The sequence below is a fragment of the Canis lupus genome, chromosome 9 (assembly GCF_048164855.1).
Source record: "Canis lupus baileyi chromosome 9, mCanLup2.hap1, whole genome shotgun sequence".
Classification (NCBI taxonomy): Eukaryota; Metazoa; Chordata; class Mammalia; order Carnivora; family Canidae; genus Canis; species Canis lupus.
In genome coordinates, this window is record NC_132846.1 from 23,209,282 (window position 1) to 23,229,830 (window position 20,549).

General features: G+C 33.6%; 1 long non-coding RNA gene across 1 annotated transcript in view; it reads right to left on the bottom strand.

Annotated features, from left to right (window-relative positions):
* Nucleotides 1-1,562: 1,562 nt before the first annotated feature.
* LOC140639889 (uncharacterized) overlaps nt 1,563-20,549 on the bottom strand; it is a 38,383-nt gene continuing 19,396 nt past the window's right edge. The window contains exon 3 of the long non-coding RNA XR_012036543.1: nt 1,563-1,683. This is a non-coding gene — a long non-coding RNA (uncharacterized lncRNA). The remainder of the gene's footprint in view (nt 1,684-20,549) is intronic.

Here is a 20,549-nt window from a genome sequence, read left to right on the forward strand (position 1 = left end):
AATCTTTAAATAAACTTATCTTTGTTTTGTATCTATAAGTAATTAACCAGTTATGCAACGATTCTTGCTGTAATAGGAACTAATTTAGTTTAACAAATTCGGCAATAGTTTATTCTGTACCCTGAGGGTTCATTTGAATTTATCAAATAGACTATGACAAAAACAAAAGAATAATACTTAAATTCAGCTGTGTAAAATAGATATATCAGCTAAGAACTGTCTTCAGCTATAACAAAATATACCCCACGAAAACCAAACCAAAACAAAATGAAACCAAAAAAAAAAAAAAATAAAAAATAAAAAAAAAAAAAAAACTACCATTAAACTGGTAGTTATCAAACTTTTCTGTATGTTAGAATCATTTGAGGAGCTTTGAAAGTTCCCAATGCCCTGGCTGCATTCTATATAAATTAAATCAGTATCTCTTGAGATAGAACCCAGGCATCTCAAGTATTTAAAACTCTCCAGGTATTTCCAATTTGCAGTCAAGTTTAAGAGCCAGTGGCTTAAATAAGATAAAAGATAATTCTCTCTCGTGTAAAAAAACTAGTTTAGAGCTTATAAACAGCTTTACAGGGTCATCAGGGACTCAGACTCCTATTTTTCCACAGTTCCATCTTCAGAGTCTACTCGTTATAAGAGATATCTAATAAATCTCTGGCGATACAGCTTTATCAGGCAGGCAACAGAGAAAATAGTAGGGAAAAAAACTTTGCACCCCTTCTCCTTATAGCCTTCCCAAAGTCCCATCTAATGCTTACACTTTCATGTAGGTGAACAGAAGTCACACATATGAACATAATGCCCAGTTTTCTCCTACAAAAGATGGATGCTGGAGTCAAAAAAGCAATCTTTCACATCATGCTTAAAACACCACCAAATTGTTTACATCTGCCTCCCACATTGAAAATATAAAAATATTATAATTTAAAAATCTAGTCAAAGGTCCTGTATCCTATCGATGTTGAATCAGACTACAATAAAAATTAAAAGCTAGCAAGTTAATGTTTATGCCTCCCAATCTGATTCCTTGGTAGGGATCTACCAAAGTAGATGTCCTCATTGAGAATAATAAAGAACAAGAGGGAAGAATGTTTTGGTTTAATGTTATAATGTAGATGCTTCCAAAATATGCAGAATGTGGATTGGAATGTTATGATGGCACAACGATGAATAAAAGGGGAAAGATAAATATTATGATGTATATTGCCCAAAAGGAACAATCAATGGAAAAATGTTTTTAAATAATATTATAATTATACACACACACGAGTGTTCAGTTTTTCAAAAATAGTTTGTGCTATAAAAATATTAGAATAGAGGGCAGCCCGGGGGGGCTCAGTGGTTTAGCGCCACCTTCAGTCCAGGGTAAATAAAATCTTAAAAAAAAAATATTGGAATAGAATGGTGTGAAGACAGATGTGAAGACATGTATGTTGCTGAAATATATACCAACACTTGGCCAAAAGAGCCAAAAATGCATAATTTAAAATTCTCAGTTCTTTTTTTTAAGATTTTCTTTATTTACTCATGAGAGAAAGAGAGAGAGAGGCAGAGACACAGGCAGAGGGAGAAGCAGCCTCCATGCAGGGAGCCCTACGTGGGACTCGATTCCAGGTCTCCAGGATCTAAACCGCTGAGCCACCCAGGCTGCCCAATATTCTCAGTTCTAAAAGAAGAGTTCTTTAAAAAAAAAAAAAGAAAAAAAAAAAAGGTAAGTGATGGTACCATACTTGAAATTAATATATAGCTCTTCAATTTTAAGTCAAATGGAACCTAATGTCAGGACTGAAGAGGCTGAGATTTTACCAAACAAATTAGCCTGCCATCATCTTACTAATGCTGGAGAAGACTCTGGAGTCTGAGATGAAGAATGACTTATTATCACAGCAAAAACAATAGCCAGAATATCAGCATTTTTATGCCACTTCCCTGAGCCCCATTCCCATAATGTAATGTAAAGAGGGCCAAGTGACACCTGCACACATGGTGGGTTGCATTAATGGTGATGATCCCTAGGCTTCATGAACCCAAATATTTTATAATGGTCAATAAGTATACTCGCCCTTTTCCAGGAGGGAGACTCTCTATTTTACAAACTGTAAACAAACTTTCACTTTGTTCCAGAGGGTGGCACTGTCCATATCTTTCAAGACCATTTGCTATACAAATATCCTTGAAAAGATAGCCCCCCCCCAAAAAAAAAAAAAAGATAGCCTAAAACAAGTGGCAATCAGTGTCTCGCCATATTCTTTTCAATGAATGATGCCCAGTGCCCAATGCCAAATGTTTGATAATATTTTTCTCTGTCCTTTCTATATTCGTACATTTACTCATGTTGAAATGTTGGGGTGCCAAATATTTTGTGTTTATAACCATCATTGATATCACCTGTCTACATCTTAAGGCCTTTGCATACTAAGTACTTTTTAAATCTCGTTTTCTCCCATTTCTACTACCATTGCATTGATCTTCATTCCTTCAGTGTTCTCTTGTACCTGGGCACTAACCACCTAACTAGTGAAACATGTACCCACACTGAAGCAGCACAATCTTTTTCATAAGGCAAGTCTGGTCATTCATATCATCTACCCCATTAGTCTTAGAAAAAAATTAAAGCTATTAACTGGCTAACAAGCCATGCAATTATTATTCTTGTATTCTTTTTCCAACCTAATCTCACAGAAAACTCTTCTTGTTCTTGATACTACTTCCACACTGGCCTCCTTCGGGTTCTTATTTTTCTCACACACCCACTTGCCAGACAGCCACAGGATTCGATGTTTCTTACTCACCTGATTAACTTGTCCATAGTTTAGTTCAAGAATCACATCCTTAACGAGTCTTCCTTAAACTCTCTAGGTGTTAAATGCCCTAATTATGAGACCTTAAAGTCATAGGTATTTTTCCTTTATAAATACCTTAAACACTCACCATTTAACTTTTGTTTGTGTGATCATTTTATTAATTTCTGCTTCCCCCAATAGATTATAAGTGATTTGAGAATCAGGATAATATCTGTTTCTGGCCCATCATTATCTGTGACACCTCACTGAATGCCCTGGTATCAGTATATAATCAACAACTGTGTAAAAATAACTTAATTGCTGAACTTACCACTGTATGGATTATGATAAGAAAAAAAGGAAAAGTTCATTTTAATAATGGTTGGTTACTGGGTAAGTAATATTATAATCATGTAATTGAGCTTGATGCAGCAATTATAGTATACAGAAATACATATTCTATAAAGAATGTTCTTAATATACTATTAAATAAGTAGACTGAAAAGAATATTGCAAATAATATAATTCTACTTAAATGTACAAATGTAAAAGTATATGAAAGTAAATACACCAAATCTTTTGAATGACTGGATTTCATTTCTTTTTTTTTTCCTAGCTAAATAGCATTTTCTGTTTCTTTCATACATTTTATACGATTTAAAAAAAGTACACATGAAATTGAAAGTTTTAAAAATTTGTTAACATATAGGTAAGCTTTATATATAACACACCTACAATAGTCATTTCAGAAAATGCTGTGTGCTATTTGCAGTCCAATTGAATGATTTTAAAGAAATAAATTGGATGTATAAAACCATCCTATGGAGACTAGAAACACATATATTAAGCTTACAGTATCATCATAATGACATGAAAGGCCATATAAAATTGAATCATGTTGGAGATTTGAAAATATAATTCTTGTACTTCCCAACTTTTATTATAAACGTAAATAGATGGTATTTCCCTCTCCTTACATAAGGATCCACAGTTATAATCAATATCCTCTAATAGAGCTGAATTTTCTCTTACATTACAAATTGCAATTGACATTATAGAACAATAATGGCTTTTATGCATTATATACTGAAGCATGTTTTAAATGGATCCCCAATGGCTTAAGGGAATTATCAGTTGTTCTCTAAATATATACCTGAATTTTAGAAGGTGACTTTATTGATGCATAAAAGGACATTTCAGATAGTGACTTTGATTTTTACACTATGCTGAAGAAGTATTTTTGAGAGGTAACCATCAGAGTTGAGTTGGACCATTTCTGGATGTAGGTAAAAGGGTACACTGAAAAAGAATGTTTACCATAGAAAAATCTGAAACAGGAGCTAAAAATTGGAAAATTAATAAATTTTGTTCTTACTACAAACAAATAGAGCTATCAATAGAATTATACTGAATTTTACATTGGGGAACTAATTTCAGTCAACATATCCATAGTGATTGTAAATGTGTAAAGACTGGCCTAGTTAGGAATTCTAGAGACAAATTATAAATAATAGGATGAATTTATGAATGGCCTCAATGTTTTCCTTGTTTCTATAGTTTACTAGTTAGCAAAATAAATTTTAAGCTTAATTATTTGCAAATAATGTTTACTTGTTTGAGAAATAGTGATAAAAAAAAAAGTGTATTGACAGGAATTCTGTTAAAGGCAGGAGTCTAAATGCTTGCCTCTATTAAATCTCCTCCTTGGAATTAACCCTAAGTAAGCAGAGAGGAGAATGAATAGATAGAAAAGAAATATGGAAGCCCAAAGCTAGGGAAATTTTTTTTAAGACTTTATTTATTTATTCATGAGAGACACAGAGAGAGGCAAAGATATAGGCAGAAGGAGAAGCAGGCTCCCCACAGGGAGCCTGATGAGTGATCTAGTCCCAGATCCTGGGATCAAACCCTGAGCTAAAGGCAGACACTCAACCACTGAGCCATCCAGGTGTCCCATTAGAGAATGTTTTAAATGCATATTACAAATATTGATATATTTCTTCCATGTATAGAATACACTTATAATTAAAAACAGGGGATCCCTGGGTGGCTCAGCGGTTTAGCCCCTGCCTTTGGCCCAGGGCGTGATCCAAGGGATCGAGTCCCACATCAGGCTCCCTGCGTGGAGCCTGCTTCTCCCTCTGCCTGTGTCTACCCCTCCCTCTCTGTGTCCTTCATGAATAAATAAATAAAATCTTTAAAAAATAATAAAAAATAAATTAAAAACAATGCAAGCATTCATTTGGAAATCTAGGCCAAGAGAATTCTGGCCATTTCTATTATACCCTCTCATTTAGGGAAGTGGAATCTAGAAACTTCAGCAAGACAAGGAAAAGATGAGAATCACTCCCAGTGAGTACACTTTTTCAAGTACCATATAAAGAAAAGGGAAACTTAAAACCACTTTGGGTGGTTTTCTCTAACACTGGTTATCAAAAGGGAAATAGTGACCTACAAACAAATAGGTTAGGTAATTTCTCTATTGTGGATGATAAAGGAGAGTTGAAGTGTGGAAGTTTGACAGGCTCTGAGAAAGAGGAGCTCAATCTACCAACAGATATTTTCCTTACTAAGAAGTAAAAAAGGAAAAAAAAAAAAAGAAGTAAAAAAGGTAGACAATTACAAATGGATTCTCCAAACAAAAACTCACAGGAAGTAGTACTCTCCTTTTTATTTCACTCAGGAGTAACAGAAAGTTTTCAAAAGGTGTGACAGAGCACCTCTTAGAACCAAAGAGGACAAAACTATATAAATTAGGATTAAACACTATGTACCTGGAGTGGAGATATAATGAGTGGTACTATGGCTAAAGAACACTCACTACTAGGGCATAGAAAAAATGGGCGGGCATCAAGTTCTAAATCTGGTACTGCCCAGAATCTTAGTTTCTTTTCTAGGACCTCTTGATAGATAATGCTATAATAGAAATATTTACTATCCAGACATCACTCTTAAGGAAGTTATGTGAATAAGTGGAATGGAACTCAAGACAAAACTACCCATGCTACTTTTTTAACAGCTTAATGGAAGTTTATACAAGGCACTGAACATATTTAAAGTATACAACATGATGAGTATTGACCTATGTATATATTTGTGAAACCATTACCACAATCAAGTTAGTAATTATATCTCTCTTCTCCCAAAATTTTCTTCTATCCCTTTGTGTTTTTGTTTTGTTTTAAAGATTTTATTTATTTATTCATGAGAGACACACTCAGAGAGAGAGGCAGAGATACAGGCAGAGGGATAAGCAGGCTCCACGCAAGGAGCCCGATGCAGGACTCGATCCGGGGACCCCTGGATTACGCCCTGGGCCGAAGGCAGGTGCTCAACCGCTAAGCCACTCAGGCATCTCTGTTTTGTTTTATTGTGGTAGAATACTTAACATGAAATTTACCCTTTTATCTTTAAGTGCACAATACAGATTATCAATTATTGACACATGTTGAACAGCAGATGTTTAGAACTTATTTTTCATAGCTGAAATTGTGTGTCTATTGAATAAAAACTCACTCAACCACTGGCAACCACCATTTACTCTCTGCTTCTATGAGTTTGACTATTTCAGATACCTTACATAAGTGGAGTCATGCATAATTTGTCCTTTTTATGGCTGCCTTATTACTCTTGGTATAATGTGTTACAGGTTCCATGTTGTCACACATGGCAGGATTTCCTTCTATTTTAAGGGTATATGATATTCCACTGAATGTATTTACTACATTTTCTTTATCCACTCATCTGTCAATAGACCTTTAGTTTGTTTCTATCTCTTGACTATTGTAAATAATAATCAGGAAAGTGCAGATAACTCTTCAAGCTCCTGATTTCAATTATTTTGAATATACACACAGAAATAGATCACACAGTAGTACTCTTAGTTTTTTGAGGAATTTCCATACTGTTTTATATAGTGGCTGCACCATTTTGTATTCCCACCAACAGTGCACAAGGATTCCAATTTCTTCACACTCTCGCCAGTACTTGTTATCTTTCATTATTTTGTGTCTTTTTAAAATACCCTTCCTAACAGACATGAGATAGTTTCTTATTGTGGTTTTAGTTTACATTTCCCTGATAATTCATGATACTGCATATATTTTTATATACCTGGAACCTGAGGGCCCTTTATACATCTTTGAAGAATTGTCTACTCAACTTCTTTTCCCATTAAGCAAATGCCAGCCCTGACTAAAGGATGAGATGCAAAAAATGGGACAATAAAGTGGGCATATATGGCAAAAATTCTGTGCTCCCCCCAACTCATTTCCTCACCTTTGATTAAGACAAAACGCTCCTTGGTGAAAAAAGTGTAGGGACATTAAAAAAAATCCAATGCTCATATGATTTTACTACTGCTCAAGTTTATAAAATAAGAATTGAACTTAAGAACTACCATATGATCAGCAATTCCACCTCTGGGTTTATATTCAAAGGAAACAAAATCACTATCCCAAAGAGATACCTGCATCTCTATGTTCACTGCAGCATTATTTACAATAACCAAGACATTACATGGAAACAACCAAAGTGTCCATCGATGGATGAATGGAAAATGAAATGTGATATCATTTTACTCAGCCATAGAATAGAAGGAAATCCTGCCACATACAATACCATGGATGATTCTCAAAGGCAGTATTATGCTAAGTGAAGTCAGACAAAGACAAATACTGTATGATCTCACTTATATGTTGAATCTAAAGAAACCAAACTCATAGAAACAGAGATCAGAATGGTGGTTACCAGAGGTGGGGTGGGGAGTGGGGAAATTGGAGAAGGGTGGTCAAAAGGCACAAATGTCCAGTTATAAGACAAATAAATTTGGAGGATATAATGGATGGCATGATGACTATAGTTAACAACATTACAGTGCATATTCAGAAGTTGCTAAAGGAGTAAATCTTGAATGTTCTTATCACAAGGAAAGGAAATGTATAACTATTATGAGGTGATTAATGTTAACTAAGCCTATTGTGGTAATCATTTTACAATATATTCATATATCAAATCACGTTATATACCTTAAACTTACACAGTGTTGTATGTCAATTACATGTCAATAAACCTGGAAAAAATAACAAAAATAATAATAAAGAACTGAGCCTTAAGTACTCTGGGATTTCTAGTGTCTAAAGTGTCAATCAGAAAGAAAAGCAATATTTTCTGGAGAAACATCTCTTCTTTGCAGGCCTCAAAGGATTATCAGAGCTAAGTTGCAGGAAAAAGAAGAAGTTAACAAAGTCACCATGATATGACAAAGAAAAATAAAAGACAATAGAATAATATATCTGAGAATTAACTCCTAGAATTATGAGATTTAAAAATATCAAAATATATACCTAGTATGTGTCAAAAAATAAAAATTGTACTTAAAATATTAGTTCAGTGCAAGAGAATTTAAGAAAGAAAGAAAAAAGTACCTAGAAATTATTTTCATATATATAATTGAAATTAAGACTCAATGTAAAGTTTATCTCTTAATAACAGACTAGTCTGAGCTAAGAGAATTAGAAATCTGCAAGACATAACTGAAAAAATTATCTAGAAAACAAAAAAAAAGGACAAAAGATGAAAAATTATAAGAAGACATCAAGAGACATAAGATAAAGTGAATGGACCTAGCAAAAGTCTAATCAAAGTATTAAAATGAAGGAGACAATTGAACAGAGGAAATAGCCACATAAATAATGGTGAAAATTTTCCAAAAGAACTAAAAGATCAATCCACAAATTTAGAAAACCCAATTAACTATCAGGAAGATAAATAAAAATAAATATATACATCTATATATATATCATAGTGAAACTATAGAACGCTTAAACTAAAAATCTTAGATGAAATTAGAGAAAAGAGATTAAAAAACTTCTAAAGAGAGAGATAATTAGATTGACAACTGACTTCTAAACAGCACAATGGAAGCAAGCAGCATTAGCAAAAGAGAAAAAAATGGAATTATAAGAAATAACTAATTAGTTAAAAAGAAAGCAAATAAATCTCCCATAAAATCTAAAAAAAAAAGTCACACTGCATAAAAATTAAATAGGAAGTGTGTATCTTTGAACAAGAGACATATAAAAATCATAAAGATACAGGAAGTATGAAAATGAAAAGCTAGAAAATGATATAAGAAATTTTTAACTAAAAGAAAACATATAGCTAAAGTAATATCAGACACTATACACTTTAAGCAAAATGGATTACTAAAGAAAATAAAGTCACTTGTGAGTAAAGGACAACAAATTTGTGTCTCTTTCTCTAAAGACACATTTGACCTTGAAGTAACTTGCCATCTCTCTTCACCTGGAAACCTGATAAAAGTTGACTGTCAGCTGTATTGCCAGGCAAGATTGCTTATGGTAAAAACAACTGCTGATTGGTAAATTGTATTTGACCTAGAGGTATGGATGCACTCTAAATGCTTAATAGGAAGCCATAGCTTTAGAATTCCTTAAGGATAGTGATCTTCATACAGATCATATTTCTAATGGGTATGGATTATGGATATGTACTTGGATTATGGATAAACTTGGAGTATGGATAATCTTGGATTATGTACCTAGATACATGATGAGATATATTGGCTGTATATTGGCTCTGAGCCAAAATGAACCCTAAACCCATTGATGTGACCCTAAATGCTTGTACCTGAGAGCTAACACCTAAAGATCAAAGGGAATAGTTCCTAAACAACTGTGTAAACTATTGCAAAGAATAATGCAAAAGCCACTTCCCCTAAAGAGGATGCTGCATTATTGGCAAGCTGTGTTTCCTGTCTCTCTGAGTAAATCAGTGCCATGTGTGGCCTATTCTGGTGCTGTGAATCTGAATACGTAATTGTCCTTAAAATACCCCTCAATACATACTGATAAAACATTCAGTATTTTATTGATGCTTCAATGCATAATAATAAAACAGTAAATTCCTCAGAGAGATATAACAATTCTAAACTATAAAATTCTAAATTATTATTCACCAAATGTAATAGCCTCAGCCTCAAAATATATAAAGTTAAAATTGTTACATGTATAAAGAGAAATAGATAAATCCACAAGTATTGTGGACTATATTAGTATAGTTGTCTCAATAGCAAGATATTAAGCAAACAAAAAATTCATTAAGAATAAGGAAAAAATGAGGCAGGGTGGCAGGGACTCAGTGGTTGAGCATCTGCCTTTGGCTTAGGTCATGATCCCTGGGTCCTGGGATCCAGTCCCTCATCAGGCTTCCTATGGGGAGCATATCTACAGAACATAGTACCTAATAGCTACAGAGAATATATTATTTTCCAGAACACACAGAAGATTTACTAAAACTGGTCATGTACTTGGCAATAAAGTATATCTCAATAATTTTCGTCAGTCTAATATCATTATACCACCCTCTCAGACAAAATAATTGGAAGTTTAAAATAACAATTATAAACAGAGTATTTGTAAATGTTTTGAAACTAAGAAATATACTATCAAGGGACACCTGAGTGGCTCAGTCTGTTAAGCGCCTGCCTTCAGCTTAGGTCATAAACCCAAGGTACTGGGATCCAGCCCTATTTTGGGCTTCCTGCTCAGAGGGGAGTCTGCTTCTCTTTCTTCCTCTGCCCCTCCCCCTACTTATACGCTCACACTTTCTCTCACTCTCTCTCTCTCAAATAAATAAATAAAATCTTTAAAAAAAATAAGTATACTATCAAATAACTGGTAGTCAAGTAAGGAAAAGGGAAATTAGAAAATATTAAAACAATGAAAATTAATATATTACATTAAAATATATGGACTCTAGAAGTATTTAGTTGGACATTTGTGACCTCATATGCTTATATAAAAAGAAACATTGAAAATGAATGATATAAACATCTACTTGAATAAGTTATTAAATATATATAATAAAATGAGGGTAGAAGAATGGAAATTTTGAAAATAAGTGCCGAAGTTAATGCATTAGAAGACAAACCTACAATAGAGGTCAACAATGGGTTAGAATTCACTAAATGCTAAGACAAGACCAACATCTCAGTAGATTAACACAATAAAGGTTTATGTGTTGTTCATGTTCAGTGAAAGTAATGGGAGTTGGGGAGTAAAGGGGACAGGGAACTCTGGTCGTTGCAGTCACTCCTTGTCATTCTTTGTATTATGTTTGACAGTTCACCAGGGCCTCTAACTCCACTAATTAGTTATTTGTACCCTGTTATCAGAAAACTGATGAAAGCAAGAGATCATGGAGGATTACAAAGAAGGTTGGGTATTTATTATTTATTTATTTATTTATTCATTCATTCATTAGAGACATAGAGAAAGGTAGAGACATAGCAGAGGGAGAAGCAGGCTCCCTGCAAGGAGCCTGATGTGGGATTTAAACCTGGGACCCTGGGATCATGCCGAGCCGAAGGCAGACACTCAACCGCTGAGCTACCCAGGTATCCCAAAGGCTAGTTTTTCAAAGCTTGGTCTGGGAATGGTCTATATCATTTCTGCACAACTAGCATTTCTACCTATATTATAGTGGCTAAAACTTAAGATATAACTTCATGTATTAGGGGTCCTGACAAATATAGTCTAGCTGTATTTTCTAGAGTAACTAAAAAAAAAAAAAAGGAGGCAACAAAATACTACAGAATCTGACAGAATTGGTTCTTTAAAAGATCAATAAAATTGATAAGCTTCTACCAATATTAATCAAGAAAAAGGAAGGGTGCCTGGGTGGCTCAGTCAGTTGAGCATACAATTCTTGGTTTCAGCTCAGGTCATGATCTCAGGGTCCTGAGCTCCAGGTTGGGTTCTGCCCTCAACATGAAGTCTGCTTGAGATTATTTTCCCTTTCCCTCTTCCTCTGCTCATCACCCTCACTCACACTCTCTTTTTCTCTGAAGTAAGTAAGTAAGTAAATAAATAAATAAATAAATAAAATCTAAATAAAAGAAAAAAGAGAGAAGGCACAAATAAAATGAATTAGAATTAAAGAGGTATACATAAGTATAGTCAGTACAAACAAGGAAATAAAATGAAGATATTATAAATAAAGACCAATAGATGTGAAAATTGAGGTGAAATGAACATATTTCTGTCAAGTTTAATTTACTAAAACTGACTCAAAAATGACTAAAAAACTAGTCCTAAAACTATTAAATATTCAGTCAATAAGCAAAGATATCTTCATATATGATAGCCTTGATGAGAAATAATTCCCTGTGGGTTTCTCATTTCTCTGTATGTCTTGTAAACAAAGGCACCAACTGGGTTTATGGGCTGTTTTTGTTTTTTTGAAAATGTTTGTAGAGCAAACATCCTTGGGAGAAGTAGATTCTCCCTTCAGAACAAAAGAATATTTACTTATTCTGCAATATGATAAAGACCATGTCTCCCTCTTTGGTGAAGGTAAGTAAGGCAAGCAAACTACACATTACAAGAGATTTAGGTTCCCTAAACCTGTAATGCAACCCAATTAACTGTTCAGAAATTGAGGCTTCGGGAACTGGTGCAAATGCAGATGCTCTGACCACTACTATTGTTGTAAGCAATAAAGTCCTTTGTCTCTAACCCATGTGTTTCATGTCCTCTCAGCCTCCATGCAACTGTGACAGACTAACTAAACTTGCTGGCTTGCAAACAAGATAAAATCCCAGATCCTTCACATCCCTTCTATGCCATGGACAGTTTCACAGGTGATTATCTCCAAATATTCAAAGATGAAATAATTCCAATGGTACATAAAACACTCTTGAAGCTATCAAATATTTAAACTCAGTAGTCAAAATTCTTTCTTTGAAGAAAACTTGGCATCTGAGTAATTTGCTGATTTCAACTAAACATTCAAGAGTCATTTTAACTCAAATTGAAATTTACTGGGTTTTTTTTCCTCAAAAGCATACTCAAACATTTCTAGGTAAAGAAAGAGAGAGAACACTTCATTCTAAGTAAAATGGACACATTGTCTTGCTATTAAAATTCCCCTTCAACAAAGATTTTTCCAGCAACTGTGAGGGCTGTCAGCAGGCAGCCTCCATCTCTTAAGCCCTTTAGGGCTTGCCTCAGACACAGACAGCTGCCTAATCTTTTCTCAGTCCCCCCTTTTCCCTCCTTTCCATAAATGTTGATCCTTTGTAAATATCTTACACACCAAACTCTGTCAGCATCTGCTTCTGGAAGACAAAACCTGAGATACCAAAATGGGAAAATTTTGCTAATAAGCATTGATGTAACAAACCTAAAGAAAAATATCAGCAAATAATAATCTGCAGTATATTAAAAAGATAATAAAACATGACTAATCTGAGTTTTTCCAATGAGTGAAAATCACATTTAACATTAGAAGATTCAATAATGAATTCCACCATATTATTAGATTAAAGGAGAATACAATATAATTACCTCAAAAGACATAGAAAATATAATTAATAAAATTTAATAACCGTTAATGTTCAAGAATACCTTAGTTAACTGTTAACAGAAAGGCATTTCTTTAATTGGACAAAAGGTTCCTAAAAATCCTACAATAAGCATTGTGTTTATGAAAAGTGAAAGCTTTCCCTTTGAATTAGTAAACAAATTAAGGATTGCTACTAGCAGCGCTTTTAATCAACATGATGCTTGAGGTTCTAATAAGAAAAAAACAAAGTTATAATTATTTAAAGAGAAGGAACAAAATGTTTATCATTTATAAATGATATGATTACATATTTTGAATATCTAAACTCTCGTATAAATTATTTTATTGATAAGAATCTGGGGGACACCTGGGTGGCTCAGCGGTTAAGCTTCTGACTTTGGCTCCTGGACTCCCGGAATCAAATCCTGCATCAGGTTCCCTGCATGGAGCCTGCTTCTCCCTCTGCCTGTGTCTTTGCCTCTCTCTCTCTATGTCTCTCATGAATAAACAAATAAAATCTTTAAAAAAAATAATTTAGGGGGCTGTTGGATATGAAAATCAATGTATAAGTATTAATGACATTTCTATTTTTCAAAACAGACAAATTAAAAATTTGACCATTTAAAAGCATCAAAATAAAGTGTGCAAAAGTATATTGAACAAACTACCTACAAAATCATAAAACAATTTAAGATATTTAAGATCTAAATGAATTTAGTAAACATGCTGATTCTTTCCAAATTGATGTACAGATTCAATGCAATCTCCATGTAAACTTATTTCAATGTAAACATATCTTTGTAGAACTTGAAGAGCTGATCCTAATATTTTTAAGCACAGAGGTTCAAAGATAGCCAAGACTCTGAACAACAGCAAAGTGCCACACTGGTTTCAAGATATTTTTTCACAACTTAGAGTAATTTGGACACTTACACTAATAGTGTTGGTATGAGGGTGGGAAAATAAACAGAAAAGATTAGATGGGTCAAAAACTGACATATGCATGAACATTTATGTAAGACATAGATGGTATTGCTGATCAGTGGAGAACCATGAAATAGTTTCTTTAAATGTTTGCTATACAGGGTGAGTCCCATCTGGGTCATCACTTCTGATTAACAAAGTTTGGGACAAATTTCACAATATCATATGTTATGGCTTAATTTCCACTGGCACAAGCAGAAATTAACATATACAAGGATCAAAAAAAGAATAGAAGACACTATTGTTTTGCTTTTCCTGTACCTAGGCCAGAGTACTGCTAAATCCACACAAAAAAAAGTCCATACGCTACTCAGAAGACACAGTCCCTGTATATATAAATTGTTATGGGTGAAATATAAAAAGCAGACTTTTCAGTTGGCTAAATAGGGTGTTATGCCAGTCTATCTGTCTAAGATTTTCACAATTTTTACTCATTTTGTCTTGGAAATCCGTGTTTTAGAAACCAATGGAAATTGCATTTCCCTGCTGGAAGGACATATTATTGGGTCTATTGGAAAGTGAACTGAGGTCCAATCTCAAACCCTGAGACCATAAGCAACACACAAACTTTATATAGCACTCACATCTATAATATGCAAGGTATTCCTACAAACCAGTAAAATATGAAAAAAACTTGAATAGATGTTTCATAACAGTTACTGTAAGTGGCTAACATATAATAATTGCTCAACTTCATTAACAATCAAAGAAATACCAATTTTAATGGGCATATTTAAATATATCAGAATAATATATGTTAAAAGGCTTGATAATGATACTGTATATTGATGAAGATATAAAACAACAGGAACTTTGCAGGGCAAATTGCCCCGCTTTTAACCATGGTTTGATATTATCTGGTACAGTAATCTTTTGTATATGCTAGAACACAGCATTCTATTCTTTGATCCAGACATACTCTGTGCACAGCTAGATCAGAAAACATACATGAGAATGTAGATAATAGCATTCTCAACAATAGTCAAAAAGTGGAAACATTCTAAATGTCTCTTAACAGTAGAATTGTATAAAAATCATGGTATTTTCTTGTAATAGAATAATCTACATTTATCAATATGCATAAATCTCAATACCATAATTTTTAGTGAAGGAAGGAAGTCAAATAATTGAATTATACATACAGCATAACCGTTTATGTATCACTAAACTACATAATTTTAATGTTATCTAAAGGGTCATACCACATAACAAACTATAAAGAAAAGCAAGAAAACAATTATCACATAAGTCAGAACAGTGGTTACCTCTAGAAGGAGGGAAAGTCTGCCATTAGAGAAGGTGTTGACATGAAGGGAGGTTTTAAGGAACAGGTTATATTCTCTTTCCAATTGTGGTGGTTATAACAGGGATGTTTCATTTCAAATTATTATTTTTTTTAAATTTTTATTTATTTATTATAGTCACAGAGAGAGAGAGAGAGAGAGAGAGGCAGAGACATAGGCAGAGGGAGAAGCAGGCTCCATGCACCAGGAGCCTGACGTGGGATTTGATCCCGAGTCTCCAGGATCGCGCCCTGGGCCAAAGGCAGGTGCTAAACCGCTGCGCCACCCAGGGATCCCTCAAATTATTCTTTAATCTAGAATTATACTTTTATAAATGTATCTGTGTGTATGGTATTTTCACCATAAAAATATGGTGTTTGCAATATAATCAAAATATATATCAACTTATACATATATATCAGTATATAGAATCAAAAATACTTGAAAATAAATCTAACAAAGGAGGTGCAAAAATTTTGTGGAAAAAATCCAAAATTTATGTGGGCTGAAATTAAAGATGCTATGAGTAAATGGAAATACTCTGTTTCTGTAAATAAAGGACTCAACTTTGTAAAGATGTACAGTTAATCTGTAATCTACTCAAATCAAAAGCATCTTATTGCATGAATGTGAAGCTGATTATAAAATTCACAGTTAACTGCAAAGATTCAATGATAGCCAACATATATTTTTAAAAGGAGGAAATAACAGTAACTGTACCACTAGATATCAAGGTTTATATGAAACCAAATAGGGAGTCCAGAAACAAATTCATGCATAACTGGACATTTGATTTATTCTATTATAGATTAATGGAGGAAAGGTTGACTTTTCAATTAATAGAGCTCGGTTATTTATTATTCCTCAAGGGAACAAAAAGAATTCTTTATATTATAACAGTTACAAAAATCAGCCCAGGTGAATCAAAGAATTAAAAGTGAAAGACCAAAATATGAAACTTTTAGGGACTCCTGGGTGGCTCAGGGCTAGTCCCACATTGGGCTCCCTGCATGAAGCCTGCTTCTCCCTCTGCCTATGTCTCTGCCTCTCTCTGTGTCTCTCATGAATAAAAAAATAAATCTTTAATATATATATATTAGGATCATAATTACTTTTTAAAAAGATTTATTTATTATAGAGAGAGAGAAGGAGAGAGCCTGTGCAAAGGGGGAGGGGCAGAGGGTGAGGGAGAAGCAGATCCCCCTGCTGAGCTGAACAGGGAGCATGAACTGGGGATGGGGCTCATTCTCACAACCCTGAGATCATGACCTGAGCCAAAGGCAGACACTTAACCCACTGAGCTACCAAGGCGACCCTTGAGTATTGTTTTAATCTTCATTCTACTTTGTAACTTTGCCAAAAGTTCTGATAAAATTAAATAATTTGCTAATAGCTGAGAACAATCAAGATACTATTTCAAATATTAGAGAGAAAAATGTTTTATTTCTCAATTAATTCACACAACAGAAACACAAATATGCCTTTACTTAAAGCAGTACTTAAAATATGTTCAAACATATTGAATAAGAAAGAAAGCAAAGAAGAAATAAAGGTAGAGAAGGGGAGAAAAATTATACTAAAATATCCAAGTGAGGAAAACTCTAAAAAGTAATGAGCATAGGCACTTAGGTGGTGCAGTAGGTTGAGCAAGACGTCTTGGTTTTGGCACAGGTCTGATTTCAGGGTCATCAGATGGAGCCCCACGTCAGGGCTGCTTTAGATTCTCTCTCCTCTCCCTCTGCCCCTCCTGCTCATGCTTTCTCTCAAATAAAGAAATAAATATTTTTTAAAAAGATTTTGATTATTTATTTAACAGAGAAAGCACAAGCAGGGGGTAGTGTGAGAGGGAGAAGCAGGCTCCCCACTGAGCAGGGAGCCTGATGTGAGGCTTGATCCCAGGACCCTGGGATCATGACCTGAGCCAGAGGCAGCTGCTTAACCAAATGAGCCACCCAGGTTCTCTAATAAATAAATCTTAAAAAAAAAAAAAAAGTGAACAAATTAGTCTCAGTTTTGTAACACCCAGGATAAATGGAAACAATATTTACTGTCATGATAGCAGGCACACCAACAAATTAACTGGAAAAAAAAAAAGTTTTTTTTTTTTTTTGATACTACACAGTAAAAGAAAATAAGTGTGTGAAATTTGAAGAAAACAAACTCTTCTTGGCTATCTACATAGCTTTCTTGTACTAAATATTGTGCATCTTTAATTTTAATATAAAAGTAGTTTTACCTTTAAGAATTGCCTTTTAAAATGATAGAATCTATTTATCTTAGAAATATCTATATTTGATCTTTAAAATCTTATGTGACTTTTTTTAATTTTTTTTGACATTTTTAATTTTTAATATGACAATGGTTTTACCTTTAAGAATCACTCTGGAAAATAGTATGACATTATTATCTTTGAAATCAGTATAATTTAAATTCAAAACCTCACATCACCATCAGATGACTAGACAAAATACCCATTATGGGTTATTCATTCATCATAAAAATGCAAATGTTTAAAAGTATGACAAGTTAGGAAATATGTGAAAGACAAAGGATTAGTTGGGATTTTTTTTTTTTTTTTTTTTTTTTTTTAGGACAAACCATGAAGAAAGAAACAGTTCCTCACCTTTAAGGATGACAAATGAAGCATAAGTTATTCTTTGTAACATGGGACTGTCGTAAATTATAGGAAGCTAAAATATTAACCTATAATGTATTGGTATATTATATGATTTGTGTAATTTTATTTTTACCAGGAAAGACCATATTATTTTTCAAAGTGGGTGTACCAGTTTATTTTTTTGGCTCCGGCCATGATCCTGGAGTCCTGGGATCCAGCCCACTGTTGGGCTTCCTGCTCAGTGAGGAGTCTGCTTCTCCTCCCTCTGTCTCCTGCTTGTGCTCCATCTCTCTCACTCACTCTCACTCTCACTCTATTTTAAATAAATAAATAAAAATCTTTTAAAAAATTACTCAAAATATTCTCCTTGAAAAAACAACTCACATTTTTCTGCTTAAAATTTTAGAATTCATAAAATGCTATCAACTGCATACTTCATTTAGTTAGATTTGGCCAAATGTAGGAGACTAAGATAATTTGGGTTTTTTCTATTATATATATGCAATATATATAAGTAAAGAAAAAGTTATTGAAAGGTTTCTTCAAAATAGAGACTTTACCAAAACTAAATGTAGGAATTTAGATTATATGTTGCCATCAAAAGTAATCATCACATTGCGCTTAGAGTCTAAAGTTAGACCCTACTAAACTCACTGAAAATGCAAATGATTTGTTTATTATAAAGCTGCTTCTTAATAGTTTTGTTTTTCTAACCCTCTGAATTGCCAAATTCCACATTGCATTCTTCCACACATTCACTATTCAGAAATGTATAAAGTAAAACATTTAATAATCCAAAAATCCCTATGGCAAATAAGACTGAGCAAAGTTATTTTGAGTCAAAAACATAATCCTAAGAAAAAACAGTTCTCTTGAGTCATAACAATATTTAATCACAATGGAAAATGAATATTTAGAAAACCCAATTCTCAAAACTATTCTTAAGTTTGTCTAAGATGTATTTTTTTGAAAAATTAAGTATGTGAATGTTAATGAACTGAGAAAACTAAAGGTTGAAATCTTGGTCTAATATATCCCAGCAAACTCTTCAAAGCTATAACCCTCTTTTTAAATACATACTTTTGTGATTTTTATCTGTTTTTATTCTACAAATGATCACAACACTTGTTCTATAAAACGTAAATGAATATTCAGAGTTTAGGTAATTATTTGTATGAGAATTCAAAATTCATAGAATAGAGGCAACTGTCTGTAGGCCAAAAACTTTTTTTGAGGGACCAGCTGATGAATTTAACTCTTTGCACTGAAACGCCTTATAGTTGTTCATTACTATGTGTTTACATAGTATCTAGGCAGGCATACTAAATAGATATACTGACGCTCATAACTTACTTTAGTTTAGAGAGTAACTTCACATTCAGTGATTTTCCTAGAATTGAGTACTTTAGCCATTGTTAAATGTATCATTTTTCAAAAGCCTGAAGCTGCTACTCTACCATATAAATTAATGACCTGAAAAATAAAACTTAAAAATAGATTGTAACAGACTGAAAAGAAACAAAGTTTTCTGAAATTATTTCTACCAATCCTATATTTTGAAATGATAGAAACAATTTTTCATCTAGTTAAAAAAATAATAAGTTAACAACTGGCTGAAAATTTCTGAATCTGTTTGATTTTTTCAAGAAAATGAGAGAGAACATCGTATCACTTATTTCATATTTATTATTTCTTCATTTATAATATAATCATTTAAAAATACAAATATCTTTCCAGGCACTTCTCTAGTTGTATCGAAAAAATTTGGGATCCCTGGGTGGCGCAGCGGTTTGGCGCCTGCCTTTGGCCCAGGGCGCGATCCTGGAGACCTGGGATCGAATCCCACATCAGGCTCCCGGTGCATGGAGCCTGCTTCTCCCTCTGCCTGTGTCTCTGCCTCTCTCTCTCTCTCTCTGTGACTATCATAAAAAAAAAAAAATTGACATCTTATAATTTCAGTTGTATAGAGTACAAAATATTTGCTAGTTTTTCTTTGTTCCAGATGCTATTTAGAAGTATAACGTTGGGACGCCTGGGTGGCTCAGTGGTTGAGCTTCTTCCTATGGCTCAGGGTGTAACCCCGGGTAGGATCTGGTATCAAGTCCCACTCTGGGCTCCCTGGGGGTAGCCTGCTTCCTCCTCTGCCTATGCTTCTGCCTCTTTGTGTGTCTTTCATGAATAAATAAATAAATCTTAAAAAATAGAAGTATAATGTTTAAAAAAGCATATTGTAATTACTAAGTACTTGACAATTTTTCAGGTTTATATCGGTTATTAATTCTGCTTTGATCAGAAATCATACATTGAATGATTTAATACTTCTTAATTCTGCCTTCTTTTAGGACCAAGCATACGGTCCATTTTGGTGATTTTACCATGTGAACTTGAAAAAAAAGTGTGTGGTGTGTTTAAAATGTCCATTATTTAAAGTGGACTGATAATGTTAGTCTTCTGTATCCTTATTGATTTTATGCCCATTTGTTCTATCAATTATAAACCCTCTATCAGAGG